This window comes from Colobus angolensis, unplaced genomic scaffold, assembly GCF_000951035.1.
Source record: "Colobus angolensis palliatus isolate OR3802 unplaced genomic scaffold, Cang.pa_1.0 Scaffold69, whole genome shotgun sequence".
In the NCBI taxonomy this organism is placed as follows: Eukaryota; Metazoa; Chordata; class Mammalia; order Primates; family Cercopithecidae; genus Colobus; species Colobus angolensis.
In genome coordinates this window covers 885715-904558 of record NW_012120598.1, presented here as the reverse complement: position 1 = coordinate 904558, position 18844 = coordinate 885715, and the positions used below count along the sequence as shown (strand labels likewise).

The 18844-nt window shown below is 38.4% G+C and overlaps 1 protein-coding gene across 5 annotated transcripts in view; it reads right to left on the bottom strand.

The window, feature by feature from the left end:
* Nucleotides 1–18844, bottom strand: part of GRIK1 (glutamate receptor, ionotropic, kainate 1) — a 415343-nt gene that overhangs the window by 61915 nt on the left and 334584 nt on the right. The gene's annotated exons all lie outside the window — the stretch shown is intronic.

Below are 18844 nucleotides of genomic sequence, written 5' to 3'. Positions count from 1 at the left end.
TTCCCGTGGCTGCTGTAGCAAATAATCACAAACGTGGGTGCTCAAAACAACAGAAATTTATTTTCTCAAGGTTATGGAGGCCTGAAATCCAAAATCAGTATTAGTGGCTGGAATTAAAGTGTCAGCAGGACCGAGCTGTCTCTGGAGGCTCGAGGGAAGACCCTATTCTTTGCTTCCTTCTGCTTCTGGTAGCTTCTGGCATTCCTCCTTCTCTTGTGGTTCCATCACTCCAACCTCTGCCTCAGTGATCACATTTCCTCCTCCCCTTCTGTCTGCATAAAAGCTCCCTCTGCGAGGTGGAGGTTGTGGTGAGCCAACATCCTTCCATTGCACTCCAGGAGCCTGGGCGACAGAGCAAGACTCTGTCTCAAACAAACAAACAAAACAGGCCGGGTGCAGTGGCTCGCACCTGTAATCCCAGCACTTTGGGAGGCCAAGGCAGGCGGATCACCTGAAGTTAGGAGATTGAGACCATCCTGGCTAGCACGGTGAAACCCCTTCTCTACTAAAAAATACAAGCAAGTAGCCAGGCATGGTGGCGCATGCTTGTAATTCCAGCTACTTGGGAGGCTGAGGCAGGAGAATCACTTGAACCTGGGGGGCAGAGGTTGCAGTGAGCTGAGATCACGCCCTTGCACTCCAGCCTGATGACAGAGCGAGACTCCATCTTAAAAAGACAAAGAAAAAAAAAAACTCCTTCTGCTTCTCTCTTATAAAGACACTTGTGATTATATTTAGAACTCACCTGGATAATCTCCCCATCTCAAAAATTCTTAATTTAATCACTATGCAAAGGCCTTTTTGCTACATAAGGTAACATTTACAGGTTCCAGGGATGAGGACATGGGTATCTTTTGAGGGAGCTGCTCTTCTGCCTACCCTACACATCAACATCATTTCAAATAATAAAAAATTCACCATAGTTTGCCTTTCCCAGAACTCACATTGGATATCTCTGGTGGTTTTATTTTTTTTTTTTTGAGACAGAGTCTTGCTCTGTCGCCCGAGCTGGAGTGCAGTGGCCGGATCTCAGCTCACTGCAATTTTATTAAATAGAAAGTGGTGGCCCTTGGGAGAGTCTTCAGCTTCAATCATTAGGTGATTTTTGGCAACCTTGTTTATTTGAGTTTCACTTACAACTGGGGATAAAGGAAAACTCAGATATTTGTATCCACTTAGCTGTTTTTCTCCCTTTTGACTTTACCAGATTCACTAGACAGGCATAAAATGGGAAGATCCTGAAGAATTACACTGTATTTGCAGTTATTTGAGCCATGTGTATCTGTTGAATGTATTTACCCATTTGGCCAAGAGGCAGAGCAATGCAGTGGAAAGAACATTGCATTTTCCATACCTCTGAAGCTGAATATCTGCAGTGTAACTTCAGGCCAACTCATTAATTTCTCAACTCATAATTCCATCTAAAAGTGGTGAAGTATCTTTGATTGGGAGTCAAGAAACCAAGTTTAGTCTTTAAGCCACTATCAAGTTTTGTGGCCTTGGTTGAGTCATTTTGTCCTTTTTTTAGGCCACAGAGGAATGCACATTAAGGGAAGATTTTGCATAAAACGAACTTTAGCTCTGAATTTCTACAATCGTAGGCAAGATACTGTAGAGGGGTTTAATGAAGTTGAAAGTGATTCATTAAGCACCTATGATCTGCAAGCTGGGCTACATAAAACATAAAACACAGTTGTTATACTCAGATTTTAATGTAAAACATATTACTATCTGGCTGGGGAGAAAAGACTACAGAATTTGGTTCAATTATGTTTTCACTATTAATTCATTTGGAAAATATTCATTTATTGAGTATCTTCTCTGTGCAGGGAAGTGTGATGAGAATACAGCACCTAGAAGTTTACAGTTTAGTAGGAACAAACACATTAATGGATTTCCATAAAGCACTTTAGGTTTGAGGATAAAGATTTGCATAGAATATTGAAGAATGAAGTATGGAGAAGAGCACTTATCCCAACTGCAGGGAAAGAGTCAGCAAAGCATTCCTGAAGGCAAGAATGCTTGAGCTCACAAAGGATAAGCCCACCAAGCAAAGATTCATGGGCTGCATAAAAACATGAAATAAAGAATACGTTGTAAGTTTGCCATGAGGACTCTAATGCAAAGTAAGAACTGATGCGAAATGAGCCTAGGAAGGCCAGTAGTCTGTTTATAAAGGTGTTATGAAGCATGCTAGTTTGCTTGGACATTGCTCAGTAGACTTTTGGGGAATCATGGGGGTGTTTTAAACATGTGTTGCCATGGTCAGATGTGCATTATAGGGAGATGATTTGATATCTCTTTTTTTTTTTTTTAATTTTTTTTTATTATACTTTAAGTTCTAGGGTACATGTGCATAACGTGCAGGTTTGTTACATATGTATACTTGTGCAATGTTGGGAGAATGACTTGGAGAAGGTTAATATTGTAAGCAGCGTGTTGGTTAGCGGGTAGTTCTCATAGAACAAAACGTATACAATCATATTCATATGCCCAAATATGAACATAGGGATAGCACAATTCCTCCAGTTTCCTGTCCCACCAACTTGCATACCTTTAAATATTAATGAAAATAGTTCCACAGCAGGATAGACAGAATTTCATAAAGAGCACATTAATAAATCAGCTTAAATGTAAGGAACCAGTATAATTGGCCAAAGCGTATTTTCTGACTACCATTCAGTTAGACTGGGTACTATGACAAAAGTGTATTTTATCACTTAATAGTGCTGGAAGTTAAATCAATAGTAGAGAATGATATGTAGACAAGAAAAGCTTCAACTTTTTCCTCTAAGCCATCTCGATGGCAAACTAGGTGTTGCCTACGTGCTATAACACATACAAAGAAATGCTTCTTCAGATCCTAGTACCTAGTCTCTAGAGTTTATTGCCAAGGAAGACCGTAATATCAAACGCTGGCAGTAGCTTTAAAAATGAATGGCATATCTTTATGGTCAGTAGTAACACCTGTTATCACACTGGCTGAGATCCAGGTAATCAAGTCTCTGCAATGGGACAAAAACTATCACCAATCAACACAAGTAGGTGTCCTCTTGTGTCTTATTTAGGTACACCTCTTGGCATTGCATTCTCCTTTTTCTCCCCGTCACACCTCTATTCTAGTTTCTGTACTCTGGTCATTCCTTCTTATTTTGCAAGCCAAAGGCTGGCTTTGTGGATTGATGGGTTAAACGAGAGCCATGAAATAAGCTGCTGTGTTAGACTTACAGCATCTCTCTGAGAGCTGAGAACAATTTGTGTAATGCTTTGGTTGAGTGGAAATCTCTACTGTGTTGGGGGTTTGAATTAAGTCAGTTTTCAGGCCCCTTTTTCATGCCTCTAAACAATGTACTCTTCCAACTGTCCTCCTGACCTGTTTGAAAGGAGGTAGTTATCTTCATTAAATTCTACAGGATTTTCAGAAAGCTTTTTTCTAAAGGCAACTTCTCCTTTATGGGGCTCATGTTGTGAGTCAATTTGGTACATTGTCCAGAGTTTACAGGGGTCTCTGAAAATGTATAGAATTGGTAGCATTTATCTCTTAGTGGAGGATATAGCTTATAGCGGGGTCTTAAAACCCAGTTCAGAAATCCAATTTCGTTCCCTAACTGTGCCTGTTGTGTCCCTTTGTTTGGGTTCTCTTGCATTGATTTTATTCTTGAACTTAGTGTTCCAATCACTGGTGCAGAGTAATTCCCACTTCTTGCTTTTTCTCCTGCTCATCCAAGTGGCAAAAAAGTTCCCTTTTCATGTTTTAACAATGCTTCCTTCTCTGCCTCAAATATCTACAAAGACTCCCTATGTGGTTCTTCACTGAAAGGAAATATCTTTGACCTTCAACGTTAGCCGCATTTCTGTATATGTTCTTTGTTTTTCTGCAAACTCATTGTTGATAAGCATTTATTCATCATCAATACAATATTGATTAGGGTGAATATGCAATGACTGCTTCTAGGATGTGATGAATAGGATCCATGAGGAATTCATTTTTCTGGGACAGGGCTGAAGCATATACAATTTAGATAATGATATATAATTATATTATCCATAATTACCATGTGCTTGCCTTATGGAGAAGCATTTGCAGAGGGGACAATTATAGTATACTTAAAACAGAAAACAATACTTAAACTATTGTCCCTATTTTAGGAAAGAGCTTTATTTTCTACCCTGCATCAGACCTTCATGTCTACAACTGCTTAATAGCAACTAAATCAAATACTGTGAGTTTTCCTCGTTCCTCTTACTGGACACACTATCTGATAATCAAGAGACAGGAATCAAGAGCTAAAAAAAGAAAAATAAAAGGTTTCATGAATATCTTATTTGTATATTCTTTCTCAAGATATTTGTTGTCCAAATTAAATGCATACATTTTATTATTAGGGAAGTAAGGGGCTAGCACCTGACTCTGGGCTCTTATGATAATCAACTCTTTATGTCATTAGTTAAAATGATTTCTTTTACTTATTTATTTTTTCTGAAAGGGAATTTTTTTCTTCAGCTTTTATGTTAAGTTCAGGGGTACATGTGTGGATATGCAGGTTTGTTACACAGGTAAATGTGTGCCATGGTGTTCTGCTGCACAGATCTTCCCATCACCTAGGTATTAAGCTTAGCATCCATTCGCTGTTCTTCCTGATGCTCTCGCTCCCCTCTCCCCATCTCTGACAGGCCCTAGTGTGTTTTGTTCCCCTCCATGTGTCCATGTGTTCTCATCATTCAACTCTCACTTATAAGTGAGCACATGTGGTGTTTGGTTTTCTGTTCTTTTGTTACTATGCTGAGGATGAGTTTCCAGCTCCATCCATGTCCCTGCAAAGGACATGATCTTATTCCTTTTTATGGCTGCATAGTATTCCATGGTGCATATATACCACATTTTCTTTTTTCAGTCTATCATTGATGGGCATTTGGGTTGATTCCATGTCGTTGCTATTGTGAATCATGCTGCAATGAACGTAAGTGTACATGTATCTTTATTAAAGAATTATTTATATTCCTTTGGGTATATGCCCAGTAATGGGATTGCTGGGTCAAATGATATTTCTATATTTAAGTCTTTGAGGAATTGCCATAGTGTTTTCCATAAGGGATGAACTAATTTATACTTCCACCAACAGTGTGAAAGCATCCCTTTTTCTCTGCAACCTCGCCAGCATCTGTTGAAAAGGAATTTAAATATGTAAAAGAATGTAAATCCTCCCTTCCTAGAATTTTCCTTGACACAGCCATTGTCCTTTGCCAAACTGAATAAATTGTTTCCTGTTGAGAGAGACTTCTTATTCTTCACTTACATATTGGAAACTATATTTTCTTCTGAGGACATTGTGTATGGAAGGCTCATGGCAAACTCAAAGGTTAGCTTTCCTTGCTAGATCAAGGTGAAGACAAAAACTGCTTTTAAGTGACTATTCTATTTGTTAATAAAACTTACAAAAACTTGAAAATGAAGCAAAAAAAAAAAAAGGTTGCGTGACCTTCTTTGTCATGGTGGTCATAGTACAATAGCCTCACCCAAGGGTGATTTGATTCTCTAAAGAGGTGTATCTTTATTTTTTAATTTACTGTTAAGATGCAGATTCTGTGAAATTACGTGTTAATTTGTAGGATTTGTATGTGGCAGAGATGTACCTGATTTCTAGCTAAAAGAAAAGATAACCTCAGAAATTATAATTGTGTTGACCTATAGGACATTAGCCAACTTTTTATTTTATTTTATTTTATTTTATTTTATAAGTTTTGGGGTACATGTGCAGGATATGCAGGTTTGTTACACAGGTAAATGCGTGTCATGGTGATTTGCCACACATGTCCCCCGTCAGCTAGGTTGTTAAGTCACACATGCATTAGCTATTTTTCCTGATGCTTTGACTTCCCTGGTGGCCTCTAGAACCGCCGTGCCTCTCCGTCTTTTTACAACAAGCTTTATCATCCTGCTGGTTCCCTCAGTTAGACACATCTTCAGTACTTGCTTTCTTATGTTTGTACTCGAGTCACATGTATAACTGGCTTAAAATTGGAAATGGTCGTACGGTGGTGCCCAACTACACTCACACTCACCTGCCAGAGCCGATGTTATGGGCCATTTAAGCTCAGAAACATCTTTAAAAAACCAAACCAAACAAAACAAAAACAAACCACACAACACTCCAGTCCTAGAGCAAACCCTAAGTGGCAACAAACTTTACTTTTGCTGACTCTCTTGTCTTGTCTTGTCTTGTGATTGTGTGTTTTGGTTCTGAGTTTTGGCCAAGTCTGTCAGCCGAGAAGTGCCTTACCTAACTCACAGCTTCAGTCATTTCTCCCCCACAACTGGGTGCAGGCATCTCTGGTCTCAGACCACTATGCCACCTCCACTGCCTACTCAGAAGAGCATTTTGTGTCTCCTTGTTTTGGGTCACAGCCAAGTATATGAAGTAGTAGGTATCTGACTGCTAGGCAAGTCTCATGAACACAGTCGGGGGATACCCGTGTCCATGTGCACCTGATCTGCACATGGCTGTTAAGTTCTCCTTTGGTGGCAGGAATAATTGTGAACCTGGCACTTTGTTCTCATCATATAGTGATCTATCAGCTAGATGCAGGTAATCTAACTCTTTGCAGGGTGAGAGAAGCCTGAAAACCTGGTTTCTTAGCACTTTCCTTTTCTCTGAGCAAGATTATGTTTCAGGTTGATTGGAAATGACAACCAACCTTTCTGTCCTCCTGAGTTATTGTGTTCTGTGATTCCTTTCAAGACATGGCTAAGGTTATAGAACTAAAGCTGCAGCCCTCAATAGCTGTCTATCTCTGGAGATTAAAAAAAAAAAAGCCTTTTCATCTCATTGTGTATGAATAACACCTTGCGAATTAAAGATTTTCTATTTTTATTATTTATAGATTTGATTACTTATATCAATATTCTCAGGATTCTCATGTTACAGAGAAACTGAAGTTTAAATACATTGTATTGCTTCCCTTGAAAAAGTTCACAGAAATTCCTAGCTTGGAAGCATTTCTATGTAAAAATGCAAGTTTATGTAAAGTGCATATTTGACCACATTTAATTGATTTTTTAAAATTAGCTTAAAAAGCATTACATATCTCTCCCTTAATATTATCACTCTGAGTTATATAGTTCTGATTTACATTTTAGTTTTACAGATTTGTTTTTGGTTTCCTGAAAAGAGGCTAGTTAATCTGAACTCCTTAAAATTTCTTATACTGGTTTACCAACGAGACAAGATAGCATTGACCCATAATGTTTAAAATGAAGATTTAAAATTATATGTAATTATATCGAGTTAGAATTTGGCAAAATTTTTATATAAACAGTTTTTACACTTTGTAATGTATCAGTTGAAATGTAATTTCCATGTTTCTATTACGTTTAATATCACGAGTTAATATAAAATCAAGTTAACTGATGGATAATCTTGGGATATCTGGGTCACTTCTCATTAAGAGATAATGTTGGCATGATGGTTACCATTAGTGTGTGTATAACTATGTGTGTATAACAGTAACTATGAATGTCTAGATACATCTTATTATTTCTATATGTTACAGAGAAGCTGTAACTTAGAGTCATATTAATGAACATTTTGTTTTTGCCACTTTGAAGATGATGTTCAAAGAATGCATGTGTCTCTAGGGGGTTGTTTTACGCAAGCTCATGTGTATAAGGTAATGAGGTATATCTTTGTTTACATAGTGAAAAGAAAATATGTTCCAAATTATGAAACAGTGTAGTGAATGGCAAAGCACAAGTGTGTGTAGTATAGAAGGTTGGAGGAAACAGAATTTTATTTACCTTGGAGTATAATATATGCACGTAATGAGTCTGAATAAAAACAAAGAAGTGTGTTAAATTTTTGGCAAAGTTTACCCAACTTTAATTGGTTTATTAATAAGATAGATATTTTAAGTTTTGTGAATCTTTTTTCTGCCAAATACTACATTAATGTAAGACTGTAGTTTTATTTTCTCTCTTTTAAATTGGAATATTTAGCCTGCTGTTAACAAGAAGACAAATGATCACTTACCTTCTATGTCCTCGTCTCAGACAGACTTTCATTCCCATCATCAACAAGTGGTTTCTGCTTTACTCTCATGTTTTTCTGAAGGTTTTGCTATAAACTACAGTCTGGAAATAGCCTTTGTCAGAGAATGGCAGTATCAGAGCCTCATGGCAACATGCTGCCAAAAAATACTCTTACCGATCGGCACTTTAAACAGTCATTGGGTATAGACTTTGGATATTAAGATGTCACTTAGATGACTAACTGTACCAGAGGATTGAATTGGGATTTTCAGGACTCTTTTTAATAGTCCAGGAGCAGAAGACATTTGAAAGCCAAGTGTTGATCCAACATCCACTAGATGTAAGACAAGTAGGATTAAGTGAACTGCTGAGGGGAATCTAATTGGGGTTATATGGCTTTAATATCTTATTATAAGATATCTTGGGATACCTGGGTCATTTCTTTTATTCTTTTAATAAGATATGGTCTTTTAATAAGATATTATTAAATAATAATAAATAATAACATATTATTAAATAATAAGATCATAAGATATTATCTTTTAGTAAGATATGGTTTTACATATCTTATTAAAAGAATGAAAAGATTCATTCTCTTCCTGATCTCTTTAACTCTCTCTTTGATAACCTGTAAATGACACATTCTTTATATGGCACCTTATTCTCCCTGACCCCTCAGAATTCAGAGACAACTTACTAGCTTTTATGGCAATGTGGTTATTTGCATAAAATCAATACACATCTGTCGTTTTTATAACCAGGTTATAGTTGAATAAATTGGCTGTGTAAGGTCACACCAGGTGTGATGGTTCATTTCATGTGTCAGTTTGACTGGGTCACAGGGGCCCACATTAAACGTTGTTTCTGGCTGTGTCTGTGCGAGTGTTTCCAGATGAGATGAGCATTTGAATTGTGGGGTCCAATAAAGAAGACTGCTCTCTCCACTGTGGTTGGGCATCATCCAGTCCAATCTGTTGAGGGTCTGAGATGAACAAAAGGTGAAGGAAAGAGGAATTTGCTTCCTTTTTTCTGCTTTATTGTTGAACTAGGCCATCTCATCTCATCTTCTACTACCCTCATACTGGGAGTTATACCATCAGCTCCCTCGTTCTTAGATCTTCGGACTCAGACTGAATTACACCATCTGCTTTTCTGGGTCTCCAGTTTGCAAATGGCAGGTCATGGGACTTCTCAGTCACCATAATTGAATGAGCCAATTCCTCAAAATAAATCATATTCCCTCTCTCTTTCTCTGTCTCTCTCTCTCTCCTATTTGTTTTGTTTCTCTGGAGAATCCTAATATACCAGGAATGTATCTGGTTTATTACAAATAATACATATCTTATTTAATCAGGTGTAGCAACCCCACCATTAAGGAAAAAGTGCTGTACTTCCTTTTTCCTTAATGGTTCCTAGTGTGGAACCAAGGTTCAGAAAGGCCTGTCCGGAAACTGGTCTGTTATTTGTTCTATGATTTATATGATCGTAAACTTACAGGTAAAAAGGAAGACAATTTTCTAGTAGGCCAGGAAATCTATCAGATGTTGGGCACTCAGAGAAATTCACTAAAATGTCTAGGTGCTATAGGAATATTGTGCAGATGCATTTCTTGAATGGAGTTTCTTACCTTTGTGTGGTAGGGTGAATAAATGTCACCCTCTCCCCAATTGTCCATGTTCTAATCCCTGGAACATAGAAGGTAGCAACAGAAGCTACACAGATGGGATCAATTAAGGATCTTAAAATGGGGAGATCATCCCGGATTATCTGAGTGGGCCTAATGTAATCACAGGGTCCTTATAAGAGGGACCCCGGAAGGGTCAGACAGAAGGTGATGGGATGACAGCAACAGAAAACAGAGAGAAAGAGACTGAAAAACTGAAAGATGCTACATTGCTGGCTTTGAGGATGGAGGAAAGGGTCCACAAGCTAAAGGATTTCAGGAATCCCTGGACCTTGGGAAAGGCAAGGGAACTGATTTCCCTCTATAGCCTCCAGAAGGAAGCAGCCTTACCAACATCTTGACTTTAGCCCAATGAGACTTGTGTTAGAGTTTTGACTGCCAAAGCAGTAGGAGAATTAATTTGTGTTGCTTTGAATGACTATGCTTGTGGTAATTCTCTTAAAAAGCAATAGGAAACTAATACAACTTGGAATAAAAAGCCAATAAGAGAAAAAAAAATTCTGAAGAAAGGATTCTGAAAATGCAATGAGAGATTCCTTTTGAAATTTTCTTACAGAAGTTAATTTTCTGTCCTTAGTAGCTGCTTGAAACAGCCGCTCTGAATTTGCTATCCATACCCAGAGGCTTCCACAGTCAATGAACATCTTGTACTGCCCCCATGTAAATTAATCAGGTCTAAGCACGATGCCACCAGACTTTTGGTAATATGAATAATCTTTGGAGATGATTTATGACACAATAGGGAACTGCTGAGAAAATTATCTAAAACTTGGAAATAAAACAAAAGAACAACGACTGTATTTCTTTTCAAAGTCACATGGGATCATTGCCTAACAGGTCCACCCAAGGATGATTTAATCCTCTAGAGGATTGTACCCTTGTTTGTTTTACTATTTTCTCTTGTCTAAGGTCAAGACTATGAAATTACATGTGAACTTAGATATTTTTTGTCCAACAGAGACCTAATTGATGCAAATACTAGTACAGAAGATGACCTCAAAGGTTATGGTTTTATTGCTTGTAGAACAATAATCAATTTTGTCTCTAACTCAGCATATTCATTTCCATTAGCTTCTCCTGTTGGACTGTATAACCACTCTTTCTGAAATTCCTTTTTGAACTGGATTTACTATCCAGATGGTTTCATCATTAAGGAGTTAAGTGTATTTTTGGCACATGCTTACATTATGTTTGCATGACAGTTATGTTGATAATGTTATAAAATTATATACTGACAAATGCAAAGTGGCATAAATGTAACCACATTTGGTCCTTACAGCATCTAGATGAGGTAAGTAGGATGTTCCCCAGTTCATTGAGAGGAAAGAGATCCTAAAGTTAGTATGATGTACCCAGAGGGGTTCAGAACCAGGTCTACCTCATGTTCTTTTTCTTCACCAAACTGCATTTCCATCAATAAGATCATGTGAAAGAAAAGAAAATGTGTGGGCTTATTTCTCCATTTTACATCCTAACTCTAGACTTTATATGGGTCATAAGGAGAAAACATTCTCAAGCCCAAAGTAAAAGGAGAAATAAATGAAAAACTATCAATCATCACTAAAATCCTGACTTCTCACTCATTCAGTGGCACATTTGAAGTGTGAGTTGCCCAAGTGGATCCCTCTTAGATATGCTGGGTTCCATTAGAAAGACAAAGAGCCTCTGCTCTGGCTTCCAGGATCCTATTTCTCAGTTTCTCTGGTTCATCTAGCATGGAGCAGCTTCTCCTGCAAGTCAATGTCACAATTGAATGGGCTGTCTGCAGAAGTAGAAACAAAATAAGCCTTCAGCCTCTTTTGTGTAGTCCTCTTTGCAAGAGGTCTCAGGTCAAATGGAATTGACACATAGCATTCTATTTTCCATCAGGGTTCAGAGTAAAAGGTATTTCTAGAAAATGAACTCTTGATCTTTGGCTAGTTTGGTTGAAACACCTCTAATTTTCTTGCTAGCAATGCCTTTCACAGACCTTCCTTGCCTGTCCCATTCTGTTTGTTGACCACTGGATTAAATGGGTCCCAGGACGGTTTTACCTTCTAGGATTTCTGTTTTGGATTACTTGTGTGTTTCTGTTCATAGAGTTACCACATTACCATAAGAGTGGGTGACTTTTGCTGACTTAATGTTTAACTGTGAGACAGTAAAGCATGCTTTAAATTCCTTTATCTCTAGTCACACAACTCTCCCTACATTGAAACTTCTTGAATATGCCCCACATTCTCTTCCCTTCAGTACATTGTGAGTGCATTCATTTCTCACCAAGCTCAAAATATCTCCTTTTCTAGTATTCTGAGATATCAATGATGCTTGGCTTTTATAAAGCACGTCACATGGCAATCCATGATAGAATTACTTTGTAATTTAAAAAGCTGTATGGAAAACAGAAAGATTGAAATAAAACAGGATAATTTAATATAAACAGTAAATTAATGTGTTTCTATTGGCCTAACCAAAAAAATCACATTGCATTTAAAAATTTAAAAATACTGCTAATAGGCAATTCATTGATTATCACACATTGTTTACAAACAAATTTTAGTCACAAACCTGACATTGTAAACAAGACACTTTCTGCATAACAATAGTAATTTAAAAATGCTATTTAAATAGCATTTTAATTGCTATCAAGTTTTAGAGTCTGAGCATGACATATTTGGAGAATGATTTTGGAATCAAATGACTTGGGCTTGAATCTTGGCTCTATCTTTGAGTAGCTGGGTGCCTCTTTGCAAGTTGCTTAACTTTGTCAAGCTTCATTTGCAAAAATTAATAGTCTACCTAGTCGTAGTGAAAATGAAAAGAGATAATGCTTCAACGCATCTAACACAGGACTGTCTGAGTGGAAGCTTAATAAAAATCCAGTTCCCTTATTATCTTGACCTACTTAAGATCCCCTTAACTCCCTTACAGATACATGATTACTCATAGAGCCCTTTGCAATGAACCCTGCCCTATCTCAGGGACTTCTTTTATGCTGCTTGTCGGTGAAAAACCAACTGCCCTCCTATGTCGTCAATAATATAATGCAGTGGTTTTTATATTTTAAATGAGCACAAAATCATTGAAACACTGTTTTTAAATAAGTACTTTAGTTAGTTTTAAAAGAGAAGATCCTCACACTACACCATAAGAATCACTGAAAAGGGCCTCAAAGCTTGCCAGCTCCGTAGATCCTTAGTCTGATACTCATGTTTGCTGGCAAGTCCCACCACACAACTTTGAGCCAGTTGTTAAGCTTGGGGTCTGATTACAGTTCTGAAGAAGTTCACTCTGATGATTAAGTAACCTATCTATCTATCTATCTATCTATCTGTCTATCCATCTATCTGTCCACCCACCCATTTACAGGAAATTAAGAAGTAGATAGTAGCACTAATAAAAGTCTTATAAAATTAGGAAAGTGAGCTGTGGCTGGTATGGTCAATGTAGGTTTTAGGAGAAGATGAAGATTGAGTTAGTCATTGATGGTAAACAAGGTCTGACAAACTGCGTATTTGTTTATTTCAGTATAGTATTGGGATGTTGAAATGCTCTCATCATATAGTTGGGCAGGTACTTATTGGATCCTGTAACCCTATACTCTAGAGGATTTTCAGGCATAATACAGATCGCTATGGGAGAACGGTTTTTAATATATTGTAGGCAAGGGAGATCTACTGAGGCTTCTCAAAGACTGCTTGCCCCGAAAAAAATAGATTTGCCCCCAAAGATCCCAGTTGTTATAATTATTCTTGGGGTCACCATATCCTCGTAGGTCATTCTCTGGGGATTTAGGTAACAACCCCTAGGATGGCCTCAAACCAAGTTTGTTTTCCCCCCATAGTTTCCTAAATGGAGCACTAGCCTGATGATAGATTCCGTGACACAACCATAGCAATCCAAAGTTCATACATTAGTAAGGATCTGAAGGGGCCTGTAAGTACCATGGCTGTACCCATAGCCCACGACCTCCTGCATCTTGTCAATCCTGGAGGCATTTACACTGATCTCTGTGCATTTTCCAGTGCTGCCGCAAGGCAACAATGACAGTAGTTAAAACTTGCTTTGTGTTTCAGATTCTTCATTAGAGCACTTTCCTGGAACAAAATTTTTAATTGCCTGGAGATTAAAATCCCTCTTTTTTTTTTTTTTTTTTTGAGACGGCGTTTTGCTTTTGTTGCCCAGGCTGGAGTGCAATGGTGCCATCTCGGCTCACCACAACCTCCGCCTCCTGGGTTCAAGTGATTCTCCTGTCTCAGCCTTCCAAGTAGCTGGGGTTACAGGCATGTGCCACCACACCTGGCTAATTTTGTATATTTAGTAGAGAGAGGGTTTCTCCATGTTGGTCAGGCTGGTCTTAAACTCTTGACCATAATGTGATCCGCCTGCCTCGGCCTCCCAAAGTGCTGGGATTACAGGTGTGAGCCACCGTGCCCGGCCCCCACTATTCTAATATACTATTTATGGCTTTTCCCTGCTGTGCTTTCCACCTCCATCTCCTGCTATGTTCTGCCCCTATAGCTACTACACATAAACTTTGTGTTCCAACTATGTAGATGCTTCCCCAGACTTTGTGTACATAAGTAATAATTCACGAATTTGTTCCCAGTACTCTCTCTCCCTAAAAATTCTCTCCCCCAGTACATTTTTAGAAACCTTACTTGATAGAGTGCAAGCATCACAAAAGCAGGGATGGGTATCTATTGTGTATAATAATATATCCCAACAAATAAGGACAGTTTGAGGACTTAGTAAATCCTAAGTTCTTGTTGAATGAGCGATAGAATCTATCAATGTCAATTCAAATGTCAACTCCACTCTGAAGCTGTTCTGAACCCTTTCGGATGGAATGCACAGTTTCTTTCTTTGGCGTTTACTGGTATTTTATTTATTAATATATTATAGCCCACATCATAGCAGTCTTGTATTACAGTTAGTTGTGTGCATTTTTCTCCAGATGATGATGGCTTCCTTAAGAGCAAGTGTAGTGTGCATTCACCATTTGCCTTCATGGCCCACTATTCCTTTTTTTGATATGGAGTCTCGCTCTCTCTCCCAGGCTGGAGTGCAATGGCACAATCTCTGCTCACTGCAACTTCCACCTCCCAGGTTCAAGTGATTCTCCTGCCTCAGCCTCCTGAGTAGTTGCGATTACAGGCACCTGCCATCATGCCTGGCTAATTTTTGTACTTTTGTAGAGGTGGGGTTTCCCCATGTTGGCCAGGCTGATCTTGAACTCCTGACCTCAGGTGATCTACTTGCCTTGGCCTGGCGAAGAGCTGGGATTACAGGCGTGAGCCACTGTGCCTGGCCCCACTATTCCTTTTACAATTAACCGGAATAGATGATACTTAATATAGCTAATTAAGCTGAATTTCGAAGATCTTCCAAGATGATATATGTAATACTGCTATTACTTCAGAAGATGCAAAAATGATATACTTTGATCAGAAATTATTTTGAACCATGAGCCCTTTTCTGTCAAACTTTCCAATGTCAGAGACTTTTGTGGTTTCGCCTGGCTCATAATACAACCTCATTTTGCCCAATCTCAGTCTCCTGTAACTTTGGATTTCCTGCAAGTAACAAGACTTCAGTGACTCTGGAAAAATCAGTTTACTCCACAGGGCTCCCAAGTCTTCTATAACCTGAAGGTTTTGAGTAGAGCAATCACTAACATTACACCTGTTCTGTTCTTTCCTCTATTTGGCCTGTAAATTTGCCCCAGTTCCCAAGAAGGGCTGAACCCAGCACCCCAACAGTCTTGGGAACCCATCCTGGACCTCTTTGAAAGCTGCACTTTCAAAAGGTAAATCAGAAAAATGGCTGAAAAAGTATGTCCAGATCTCTAGTGAATTGGTTAGAGTGTAATGCTTAGAGCCTCTTCTAACACAAAACAAGGTCTCCTTTTTGGCCTCTCTGCCAGCTCTACTGTTTTCAGATCCAGGAGACTGACTGAACCCATTTCTTGAGGGATACGGTACTCTTTTGTCCATCAAACAAATATGTTTAGGTTTAAAAAACATAATAATTTTTTTTTCTTTTAGCTCTAGGGATCCTTTATCATTTGTTGACAGGCTTTTATGGTTTAAATCCCAAGTGCTCGTTTACTTACAACTTCTTAACTAATCCTTTTGCAGCTGTGCCCATCTGAGCACAAAGACGGGAATAGGGCTTGCCTAAGTAATATCGTGATATTTTAGCAGAATTGCTGAGCGAGCCCTTCAGTTTCGTGTTTCTATCATCACATTAAGCAATACTACTTCAACTCAAATACTTTTCAGCATTTATTTCCTCAGGCTGAGGATTCTGGGGTTTAAATTCACTCAGCCTCTCAAGAACTTTCAGTCAAGTGAGGAAAAGAGTGAAATAAATCCCGTGGCATTTCATGAAACCGCCTCAAAACTACAAAAGACTTAATTAGACTATGGTTATTTGACTTAATGATGTTTTAAAACAATATTCACAAATTGTGAGTGAGGGAAAAAAAACTGCTTGATGCCATACTTCAAAGATGTCGCTTTCAAAATTGCTTTAAGCATGAAGCAACATACATTCTGCCTATTGTAGAATAATTAAGTTGAAATGGTGAAAGTCAATTGTTTCAATAACATTACAGTTCAATTGAATCGTGTTAATTAGAATAGGTTGGGCTTGTTCTCAGTTAGATCCAGCTTAGTTTCATTCTCTCTCTCTTGGTGTGGAGCAAAATTTACTCTCAGCCATCATTGTATAAAGCATTTTATAATAAGTAAAAACCAGTGATAAAAGATGGGCTTTGCATATCTCTAATTAGCAAACTCCCTTGAAAGTATATCAATGAAAATACACTTCCAATTTAATTTTTAATAATGTTATTACCACGACATCAAAAAGAAACATAAAACACCTTCCAGAGAAGGACACACACATCCCGGGAGCAATCGAAGGGTTGCTGCCTTTTGGTGCAGAGAATTCAGCAAGTGAATTTAGTTCTTTTACAGTGTTAAGCCTCATCCTCCAATAATGCTGCTGCAGACAGTCAGTCTCTTTGTCTTGTCTCACATTTTTTACACCAATAACGTTGCCATTTAAGTTCTTGCCATGGATTGTACTCGTGTGCAAGTTTGAGCAATCAGTACTGAATATAAATGATTTTGGAAACAGTGTGTGGTGGGAGCTCAACAATCAAAAAGTTAATAAAGAGATGCTGTTAAAAGAGGCACGTTATGCGCTGATGCTGTCACCTCTAACAGGACGTCCACCCAATCGCCATACATCCCCCAATTACCCGGGCCCGGTGCCAAGACGGGACTGTTGTCAGAAGCTGCTTGAATCTAAATATTAAAGCAGGCTGCTTATTTCCAGTTAATGGTCAATTCATTAGCATAGAGAATAGAGACCATTTTACATCTGCCATCAATACTTTGTTTAGTATTTTTAAAATGTCACATTGACAGAGGCCTGGAGTGTGACATCAGTTTCAAATATTTTCCTCTGAATCCTTAATGCATTTCAGGCCAAAGGGCATGCCGAAGGACCTTCTGGGCTGGTATTGTATAGACCAGTGTTGAGGATTTGCAACGGCTTATTTGATTTAGAATATATTTATTTAAAGTCTGTTTATTCTTTATTGCTCCATGCTCATTTGCATTTGCATATCCTTTCCATTGTTCTGTGGCCTTTGACATGTGATACTACATATTCTCATTAACCTCTCAGTTCCAGTTTACCACATTGACCCTGAGTGAAAGGCTTGGGATGACCTAGTGTCCCTTAGTGTCACCTTGATCATCTCTAGTTGTCCATCATCTTTCATCTTTGATATTTCTTCCTCTAAGAAGCCTTACCTAAACCTCAGAGACAGGGTTAAGCATTCTTCCTAGGGTTCCCATAGTTTCCTGTAATTATCCCTGTTAACGTACACATGATTGTATGAGATTGATTGCTTAGTTGTCTGCTTCTCCTGATTAACTTTTGATTCACTTAGGGCAGGGCATTTGGGCTTCATAATGCAAATCCACACCACAATGCAATACCACCTTACTCCTGCAAGAATGGCCATAATAAAAAAAAAAAAATAAAAAATAGATGTTGGTGTGGATGCAGGGAAAAGGGAACACTTCTACACTGCTGGTGGGAATGTAAACTAGTACCACCACTATGGAAAACAGCGTGGAGATTCCTTTAAAGAACTAAAAGCAGAACTACCACTTGATCCAGCAATCTGACTACTGTGTATCTACCCAGAGGAAAATAAGTCATTATACAAAAACGATACTTGCACATGCATATTTATAGCAGCACAAATTCACAATTGCAAAAATATGGAAGGAACTCGAATGTCCATCAATCAACGAATAAATAAAAAAGTGTGAGTTTTATATATATATATGTATATATATATGCACAATAGAATACTACTCCGCCATAAAAAGGGATGAATTAATGGCATTCACAGCAAACTGGATGAGACTGGAGACTATTATTCTAAAGCAAAGTAACTTAGGAATAGAAAACCAAACATTGTATGTTCTCACTCATAAGTAGGAGCTAAGCTATGGGTATGCAAAGGCATAAGAATGATACAATGGGTTGGGCGCAGTGCCTCGTGCCTGTAGTTCTAGCACTTTGGGAGGCTAAGGCGGGCAGATCACAAGGTCAGGAGATCAAGACCATCCTGGCCAACATGGTGAAACCCCGTCTCTGCTAAAAATACAAAAATTAGCCAGGTGTGGTGGCATGCACCTGTAGTCCCAGCTAATCAGGAGACTGAGGCAGGAGAGTTGCTTGAACCCGAGAGGCAGGGGCTGCAGTGAGCCGAGATTGTGCCACTGCACTCCAGCCTATCTGTCTCAAAAAAAAAAAGACTCAACGGACTTTGGGTACTCAGGGGAAAAGGGTGGAAAGGGGGTGAGAGGTAAAATACTACAAATTTACAAATTGGGTTCAGTGTGTACTGTTTGGGTGATGGGTGACCAAAATCTCACAAATCACCACTAAATAACTTACTCGTGTAACCAAATACCATCTGTTCCCCCAAAACCTATGGAAATAAAAAATTACAAAATAAAATAAAATTAGGACCCTAAAAAAAGGAAAAACTCATATTCAATGATCATACTGTACCACTTGGTGAGTTTCTCAGTTAAATACACTGAACAGATTTCTTTTTT